Genomic DNA, 9,896 nt, shown 5'->3' with positions numbered 1-9,896 from the left:
ATTACATTGTTTTTACATATACAGTGGTTCCTATTGAATTCCAAGCGAATCCAAAAATAATACATGTATATATTTCACACAAACATGAAATAAAGTGGGACATAAAGAAAATTAAATAAAAGGATAATGATTGTGATACAGATAAAATAAAGGGAAATGGGCTTTGCATGGATACATACTTCCAACATTACACTTTATATTTTTTTAAGGACTTAATTTACAAAAAAACATTTAACATAATCGTGCATCTCATAGGTTTACATACTCAATTAGAATATGAATATAAAATTGATTAAAGTAACATAAATCTTTTAGCCAATGATCAAAATATAACCAAGAAAGCCTTGGGCCCATATTGATCAAGGTCCAAAAACCCTTAACACTATGCCAACAACCCTAACTGTGGGATTAATGCCATTATTAATGACTATCTATTTTGGAAGCTTGTCCTCCCACCATTTAATTATTCTATCGGAGAACGAAGTCTATTTGAGAAGACCGAGGTCGTAGGGGGACATGTTGGCATTTTAGTAAATATTTGAAAAGCCTTATATTTTTAAAGTGATGGCATGTCACCTTGATAAGGTACAAAAAAAAAATAACTTTAACAATATATGCCAACAACCCTAACTGTGGGATTAATGCAATTATTAATGACTATCTGTTTTGGAAGCTTGTCCTTGAAACGGATAATAACGTTGCTTATAATTTTCAAATTACAAAATATCCTTCTTTATTGTGTAATGTTGAAACAAAAAAAATGCTTTAATCATTATTTTAAGTTACAAATTAGGACATTTAGCATAAAAGTTTCATAAGTTTACAGCAATGGCAAAAAAGGACCCTATTTTTTTTCAATAGTCAAAATAAGACTATTTGCAAAAGTAGCTCATGTTTTTGGACAAAAATGCCCTCATTTATAATTTCTCTAATAAACACTTGAAAAATAATATTTTAAATTATAACTTCCCCCCTCCCAACATTTTCTACCATTGAAATATATACAGAGAGAGATCCATTCTTTCTACCCAAAAATCATTGGAATTCATTAAAGAGACTCTAGATTTGAGTAACAAGCTCGTGTTTGGTTCACGATTATTTTTATATTCTTACAATTTTAGTATATCTATTGATCATATTTATATAAATAAAAAATGGTAGCAAGATAAAATTGATTTCTCGAAATTTTTATGGTTTTATTCATAAAATTTACCCAATATCAAACCTCGACGTTGTAATTTATTATAGTGTCGAGGCTTGATGGTACATATTGTGAGGTTTGGCGTTGTTGATATTTTTTACTTACAATACTTCTATTAGATAATTTCGTGGAGGTTCGACAATATGTACTGCTAAATCTCAACGATACATTCCAGCATTGAAGTTCAACAGTGAGCAAATTTTATGAACAAAATCATAAAAATTATGTGGAATCAATTTCCCTCCTACCATTGTACCAAGATTATAAAAATACATAAACAATTTTAAAAAAATGAATGAAATAGAGGAGAGATTGATAACCTTTAGTTGAAATCTTCAATAGATTGTGGATGGAACACGAGAGTTCGTAGTTTCAAGGTTTACTATTATTCCTTGAATCTAGAGCTTTTTAGATGAACTCCAATGACTTTTTGGTAGATAGATTGAATATCTCTCTATTACGATGGTATAAAATGTTGGGAGGGAGAATGATACAATTTAGAAGATTATTTTTTAAGGGTTTATTAAAGAGATTGTAGGTGAGGGCATTTCTGTTAAAAAAATATGAGTTGCTGTAGCAAATAACCCTATTTTGAGTATTTTAAAAAGAGTGGTCCTTTTTTGCCATTGTCATAAACCTATAGAATTTTTGTGTTAAATGTCTTGTAAGATAGCCCCTTTTTATTAATACATGTGCGTTTGCACATGTTTCCTTGATAAAGTGCTAAAAAGCTTGAACGATATATACCAACAACCCTAACCGTGGGATTAATGCAATTATTAATGACTATTTGTTTCCAAAGCTTATCCTCTGACCGTATAATTAGTCACGTTCTTATAGCTTGTCCTATGTAATTTTGAAGAAAAAAAAACACTTTAATCAATATTTTAAATTAAAAATACCCCTTTTTATTGATACACGTGAGTTTGTACATGTCACCCTGACAAGGTACAAAAAACTATAACAATATTTGCCAACAACCCTAACCGTTGGATTAATGCAATTATTAATGACTATTTGTTTTGGAAGCTTGTCCTCCACCCTGATAAATTAATCATGTTGCTAATAGTTTTCAAATTACAAAATATCTTTTTTTTACTGTATAATTTTGAAAAAAAACAATTTAATAAATATTTCAAAGTTCAAATTAAAATAGCCCCATATTATCAATACATGTGCGTAAGGTTAAAAAAAACTTTAACACCACATGCCAACTACCCTAACTTTTGTATAAATGCAATTATTAATGACTATCTGTTTTGGAAACTTGTCCACCAACCCTATATTTAACATTGCTTATAGTTTTCAAAATTATAAAATACCCTTCCTACAGTGTAATGTTGAAAAAAAAAAAAAAAAAGCACTTTAATCTATATTTTAAATTACAAAATCACTATTTTTATTGATACAGGTGCGTTTCCACATGTTACCTTGATAAGGTTTAAAAAACTGTAATAATACATGCCAACATCCCTAGTAGTGGGATTAATGCAATTATTAATGACTATCTGTTTTAGAAGCTTGTCCTCCAACTGTATAGTTAATCACGTTGATTATAGTTTTGAAAATTACTAATATCCTTTGCTTACTCTATAACTTTGAAAATGAAAAAAAACACTTTAATCAACACTTCATAATTAAACGGACATATCTAAGGATCCGTAGTTCTTTCTAGTAATTCATTCCATTTTGGTAGGCCATCGGGGTTGTTATCTCCAGAAACATAGATTGTTATAGCCATACTTGGCATTTAGGTGTGCACTGTAGAGAAATTTTTTCTAAAACTACTTATAGTTGACAGAGATCAAGTTTTTTGTTATATGAGATGGATCAAGAAATAGGTTACTGTTTCTAGGCATAATAAAAAAATAATACATGTAGATATTTCACACAAATATGAAATTAAGTAGGACATATAGAAAATTAAATAAAAGGATATTGATTGTTATATAGATAAAATAAAGAAAAAATGGATTGCTTCAATACATACTTCCAACATTATAATCATTAGATTTTAAGGGTGATGTTCTGCATAAGATCACTTTTTATTTATTTATTTACAGACTCAATTTCCAAACTTTTTTTATATCATAATCGTGCTTACCATAGGTTTACATACTCAATTAAAATATGAATATAAAATTGGTTAAAGTAACATAATATTTTAGCCAATCATCAAAATACAATTGAGAAAGCGTTGGGCCCATATTGGTCAAGGTCCAAAAAAAGTTAATACTATGCCAACAACCCTAATTGTGGGATTAAAGTAATTATTAATGACTATTTATTTTGGAAGCTTGGCCCCAAACCTCTCACAGTTCTTATAGTCTTCAAAATTACAAAATATCCTTCCTAAATGTGTAATTTTGAAAAAACACTTTAATCCATATTTTAAGAGTCAAGTTGGAATGACATTGAAATTAATCACAAGGTTTCTCATGACATTCTTGAGATCAGGATTGGTCTTGATTTCATACATGGCAGGTTTCTTAGATCCTATGTCGTCTCTATCAAATTCTCCTAAGTTGGTGCTTAAGTTTTGAGTATTTTCAGTCAATTCTATAAGAAACTTGTATGCCCATAATCACCAATGTCTCTGACTTATTGAAAAAGTCATGATTAAATAATGACTTCTTCTATCACTGATTTAATCATGACTTGTTTAATAATACATGATTTTAATAAACTTGTCGATTAGATAATGAATAATACATAAAATAATGAGGATACAAATGAGAATGACGTTGATTTGATATTTTTTTTTTATGTTAATGAATCCTAACTCAAACTCATGATTGAGATTTTTTTTATATTTTGAATAGTATTTTCCTTGAATTTGTTGATATCAACAACTACGTCATATTGCGCTAAAAACGACGGTCTTGAATCGTCAGTTTTAACGTAATATGAATTCCTAATTTATCATTCTAATGCAATAGATATAGAATACCTGTTAATAGGAATGATTACAAAGCGCTAATCTAATTTGATATTTTCCTCACTTTTTTCGATGTTTCTCGATTTTACCTAACTTTTCCCTTGCTGACTTATTCTCGAATCCCGCCTTGATGACTATTTGTTTGCTTATTAGGAGTTTGATTCATGAATTTGCCTTTGTGCATTGACTCTAATAGGATACGTTGGGTTGTTGGTAGATCTCAGTAGAAAAAATTAACGAACTGGACTTTATCAATCCCGTGATGAGAACATTTGACAAGTAGATCATTAAATCGCTCCTAGGTCTGGGGGAATTCCTCATCAAATTATCCACGAAAGTTTCTAATGAAATTCTTCAATTGCTAAGTCTTTATCATTAGAAACAATTTGGCCATAAATTTCTTTCATAACTCATCTCATGAGGTGATAGAGTTAGTGGCCAACGATTTTACCATTTTGTTGCATGATCCTTTTGGAAGAGAGGGAACAACCTCAACTTGACACTCTTTTTGCTCAAGTTTCCATTTTGAAAGGTGTAAACACCCTATGTTTGCACGCCTGATTAATCAACTCGTCAACCCGATTGTAACTGTTCCCAATGATGGTTGAATGTTTTTTATTTGTTACTAGATATGTTTCAGAAATTCGGATGAGGTATTTTAAGCAAGCAAAACTTTAGAAACCACGCTACGTTAGGAAAATAAGACCAAAAACTTAGAAATCATCATTCTTGGGACAAAAAGAAGTTTTACGAGAAAAATCACTAAAAATTGATCAAATTACCAAAATACCCTTAACACCAAAACATCCCTAGAGCCTATGTTGCGCTTAGGAAACCCTTGCGAACACAAAACAGCAAATTGGCACCAAATAAACTGTTTTGCCAATTTTCACCAAATTCGACAAAATTATGAAAATACTCCTCATAAGGTCCACGACTATTTCATGTTAAAAACCCAAAATTGACACAAACCGATACTCTCATTGAATTTCTTACAAAAAATTGATTTCAAAACATCAAAAAATAACATTTCAACCCAAAAGTCTTCTATGATGGCAAAATAGTAATTTTCCAACCCTATAGATACAAAATTTTAAAATTAATAATTAAAATATTAAAGAATGTAAAGTGAAACCTTAACAAATTAAACTTAAAATTTTAAAAAAATAAAATCAATTAATTAAGCCCATGGGCCAAATTTTAAGTGGTGGCATACTTATTCAAGTGGGGTCCACCTGATATTTAGTAGAAAGCCCCTTCATTTGGGATCCAAAAAAATTACAATATAATCAGGGGGGATTCTCTAAAATAATTAAAAAATATTCTTTCATTGTACCTAAGAATAGAAACCTTAATTCAAAATCTTAATTAACCTTATCTTAAATAGACTTAGTCAAACTAAAAAACTCTATAAATAGGAATCTCCACAACCCAATCTCGTAGGTCTAGAAAAACTTTAAGAAAGATAGGTCAGAAACTCTCCACAGCCTTCCCAAAACCCAAAATCTAAAGTCCCAAGTCCCTATTTAACATCCAAATCTCAATTTTTTTAAAAAAGCACCCAGAAACCCTCAAAACACCAAAAGAAGAAAATACTCAGATCTAGGAGGAGAATACCTCATTTTGGAGATCAAAAAAGGATCTATTGACGAAGAAAAAATAGGAAAACTCACACAATAGCGTTCTCCACTAGCTCTGAGGGAACCAATTGTCACAATCACCAGATAAGTTAGGTTTTTATTTTATTTTATCTTTTTAGATCATTTTTAACAATGTAATTTTTGGAAAAAGTTGAGACCGGCATTTGTCGTGCGGGATTAGGGCCTAATACCTTTCAATCCCGTAATGTGATCCCCGGACCCGTTCTTTCTGTAGATCAGTATTTTTATCTATTTAGAGTCAGTGTTTCGATTCCTAGACCATAATAAATAGGTGGAGACTCCCAAACACCAAACCGCGGATCTGCAACCCGTGGATCGAGAACATTTTCAGTGGCGACTCCACTGGGGATATTTTGAGGATCAAACTTGAAAAAATCCCAAATTTTGATATTTTGCAAATCGACCTAGTTTTTTATTTTGATTTATTTATTTATTCATTTATTTATTTGCTTATTTTTATTCTTTTGGCTTGATTGTGGATTATTTGTTTGGATTTTGAATATGGTATTTTTTATTTCTTTTATGGTCCAATTGAGGGTTACTTTTGATGACCCTAAATAATTTAAGATTTCAAAGATTAATGAAATAAGGATGGAATGATGGTGGTTGGGATGAGTAGCGATCAATTTTTACAAATAAAAAAATAATATTCTTTTAATCGACGTTGCTATGCATGGTGCGTGGTTAGTTTTTTTTTTTTTTTTGAAACTCATACATGACAAATCTTTTGAAAACATAGGCTAACTTGAATAACTCATAGTGAAAATGTTTTATAAAGTTTTTTGTTTTGCAAATCATGGCTTGGCCCACCTTGTCCTTTTTGGCATTTTCATCACAAAACTTACTACTTTATGAAGTTTGTTACTCAATTAAAAAAAAAGAAAAAAAAATAGTAAGCTCGCTAGATTAAAAACCTAAAAAGGCGATTTAGGCAAAAGCTAGAGCACGCTTGCTAGATTGAAAATCTTAAAAAAAAAAATCTAGGCAAAAGTTAAAGCAACCAAAAGACAAAAGAAAATCTTCGTTGAGTTGAAAAGTTAAAAAGGCGGTCCAAGCTGAAACATCAGAAGTCCGAATGACCAAGTTTCAATACACAGCTTAAATTAGGCAAAGACTTAGAAGCTACAAGTATCTTGTCTACGATTGATCTGAAAATGTTTGCTTCCCTAAGTGAATCAAGAGGGAAAATAGAAGATTCTACAATGAATCTCAAAAGAAAATATTTTGTTCTCTTGAGCCTAAATCAAAATCTTCAATGTAAAAAGTCAAAATTAAAAATTAAATTTTATTGTACTTGTGGTAATCAAATGTTTCAAACCTTCATAATAAGGGGCATTGTTTTTTTTTTTTTTTTATAGTATGTAGCTTTCCTCTTTACACAAAGGGCATTTTCTTTTTTTTTTTGAATTGTATTCAATTATTTCCAGTATAGGAATTTGTTCTTGAGCTTGATCAATGTTAATCCTAAAGGATAACGTGAACCCTAGATTTAAGGTTACCCTCTTGATAACAAATTTTTGGAAAACCCTTGAGGTGAGGGCATTTTGTTCTTGAGTTTAATCAATGTTAATCCTAAAGGATAATGGGAACCCTGAATTTAAGGTTACCTTTTGATAACAATTTTTTGAAAAGCCCTTGAGGTTCAAAGGAAGCTAAAATTTAGGTTTTAAATTCATAAAATTTTTGAAAAAACTTCAAGTTCAAAAAGAAGTGTTTCTAATCTCATATTGATTTTGCCCAGAGAATAACTCATTACCCTTCCACCTAAAACAGTAAATATAGCATCTTTTCTTTCCCAGATCCATTCATTATTTCCCATATTCATTCATTATTTCCCATACTCATTCATTTATTCTCAGATTCATTCATTCTTTCTTAGATTCATTCATCATTTCCCAAAGTTATTCATTTTTTCTCAGATACCGCTGAGGGTTTTCTCGAATTATGCTCAAATACCGCCAAGGGTTTTCTCAAGTTATACTCAGATGTCGCTGAGGGTTTTATCGAATAATGCTCAGATACCGCCAAGGGTTTTCTTGGATTATACTCAGATACCGTCGAGGGTTTTCTCAATTTATGCTCAGACGCCGCTGAGAGTTTTATCTGATTATGCTCAGATTATACTCAATATACTTAGATACTGTCGAGGGTTTTCTCGGATTATACTCATATTATGCCCAAATTATGCTTAGATTTATCTCAGATCTCAAATGCACATACTTGCACATTTATTCCATTAGTCAAGGACAATTTTCTAAAATTCAAGGATCTGACGCTCTCAGTGAGAGTTCACACTTGAGGACCTGACAACTTTTGAGTTCAGAGAGAGTTTTACTTTCAAATATTTGAACACCCTAACGAATTGCTAAATCAGACTGCAAAATGAATTATCATAAGCTTTGGCATTCGGATATCACATCATCTACCGAAATAGATTTGTTATCTAGTTTACTTCAATCCTCTGCCAAAAAGGGGCATCTGTAGACACCCCATTTTTGCACTCACCTGATTAATCAACTCGTCAACCCGATTGTGATAGTTCCTAATGATGGGTGACTATTCCAATATTTTTTATTTGTTACTAAATATGTTTCAAAAATTTGAATGAGATATTTCAAACAAGTAAAACTTTAAAAATCACAATACGCTAAGAAAATATGACCCGAAACCTAGAAATCATCATTATTGGGACAAAAAGAAAATTTATTAGAAAAATCACTAAAAAAGTGACCAAATTATCAAAATACCCCTAACATCAAAACATCTCTAAAGCCTTTATTACGCTTAGGAAAACCTTTGCGAACACATAAAATAGCAAATTAGAACCAAATAAATTATTTCGCCAATTTTTACCAAATTTAATAAAATTATGAGAATACCCCTCATAAGGTCCACAATCATTTCAAGCCAAAAACCCATAAATGATACAAATTGACACTCTCACTGAATTTCATACAAAAAACTAATTTCAAAACATCCCAAAATATCAAAAAATGACTTTTCAACCTAAAAGTCCTCTTTGAGGGTGAAAACGATAATGTTCCAATACTAAAAATTTAAAATTTTGAAATTAATGATTAAAATATTAATGAACGTTAAGTGAAACCTTAATAAATTAAATTTAAAATTTTAAACAAATAAAATCAATTAATTAAGCTCACGGGCCAAATTTTAAGTGGTGATCTACTTATTCAAGTGGGGCCCACCTGATATTTATTAGAAGGCCCCTCCATTTGGGGTCCAAAGAATTAAAATATAATCAGGTGGTATGGAAACCCTAATTCAAAACCCTAATTAATCTTATCTTAAAAAAACTTAATAAAACTAACAACCCCCAAAAAATTGTATAAATAGGAGCCTTCATAACCCAATCTTGCAGGTCAAGAAAAATCCTACAAAAAAAAAGGCCAGAAGCTTTCCACAACCTTTTCAAAATCCTAAACCTAAAGCCCCAAGTCCTTATTTAACATTCAAACCCATTTTTTTACTCTAAAAACACCTAGAAATCCTCTAAAAACATCTAGAAACCCTCAAAACACCCAAAAAATCAGAAAATACTCAGATCTAGGAAGGGAATATCTCAGCTTGGAGTTCGGAAGAGGATCTATTGAAGGAAAAAAATTGAAAAACTCATACGATGATGCTCTCTACCAGTTTTGAGGAAACTAATTGTAGCAATCACCAAGTAAGTTAGGTTTTTATTTTATTTTATTTTAATTTTTTAGGTCGTTTTTAGCAAAGTAATTTTTGGGAAAAGTAAAAACCAGTATTTACTGGGCAAGATTGGTGCCTAACATCTTTCAATCCCGTAATGTGATCTCTGGACCATAATAACTAGGTGGCAACTCCGAAACACCATAAAGTGGATCCATAACCCGTGGATCGATGACACTATTAGTAGCGATTCCACTGGGATATTTTGAGGATCAAACTTGAAAAAATCTTAAATTTTGGTGTATTACCAAATCAACCTAATTTTTTATTTTTATTTATTTATTTATTTTTATTATTTTGGCTTGACTGTGAATCATTTGTTTGGATTTTGAGTGTAGTACTTTTGATTTTGTTTATGGTCCAATTGAGGGTCACTTGTGAT

This window comes from Akebia trifoliata, chromosome 1, assembly GCF_017979445.1.
Source record: "Akebia trifoliata isolate Shusen 1 chromosome 1, ASM1797944v1, whole genome shotgun sequence".
NCBI lineage: Eukaryota > Viridiplantae > Streptophyta > Magnoliopsida > Ranunculales > Lardizabalaceae > Akebia > Akebia trifoliata.
Note: the sequence above shows the minus strand (reverse complement) of the source record.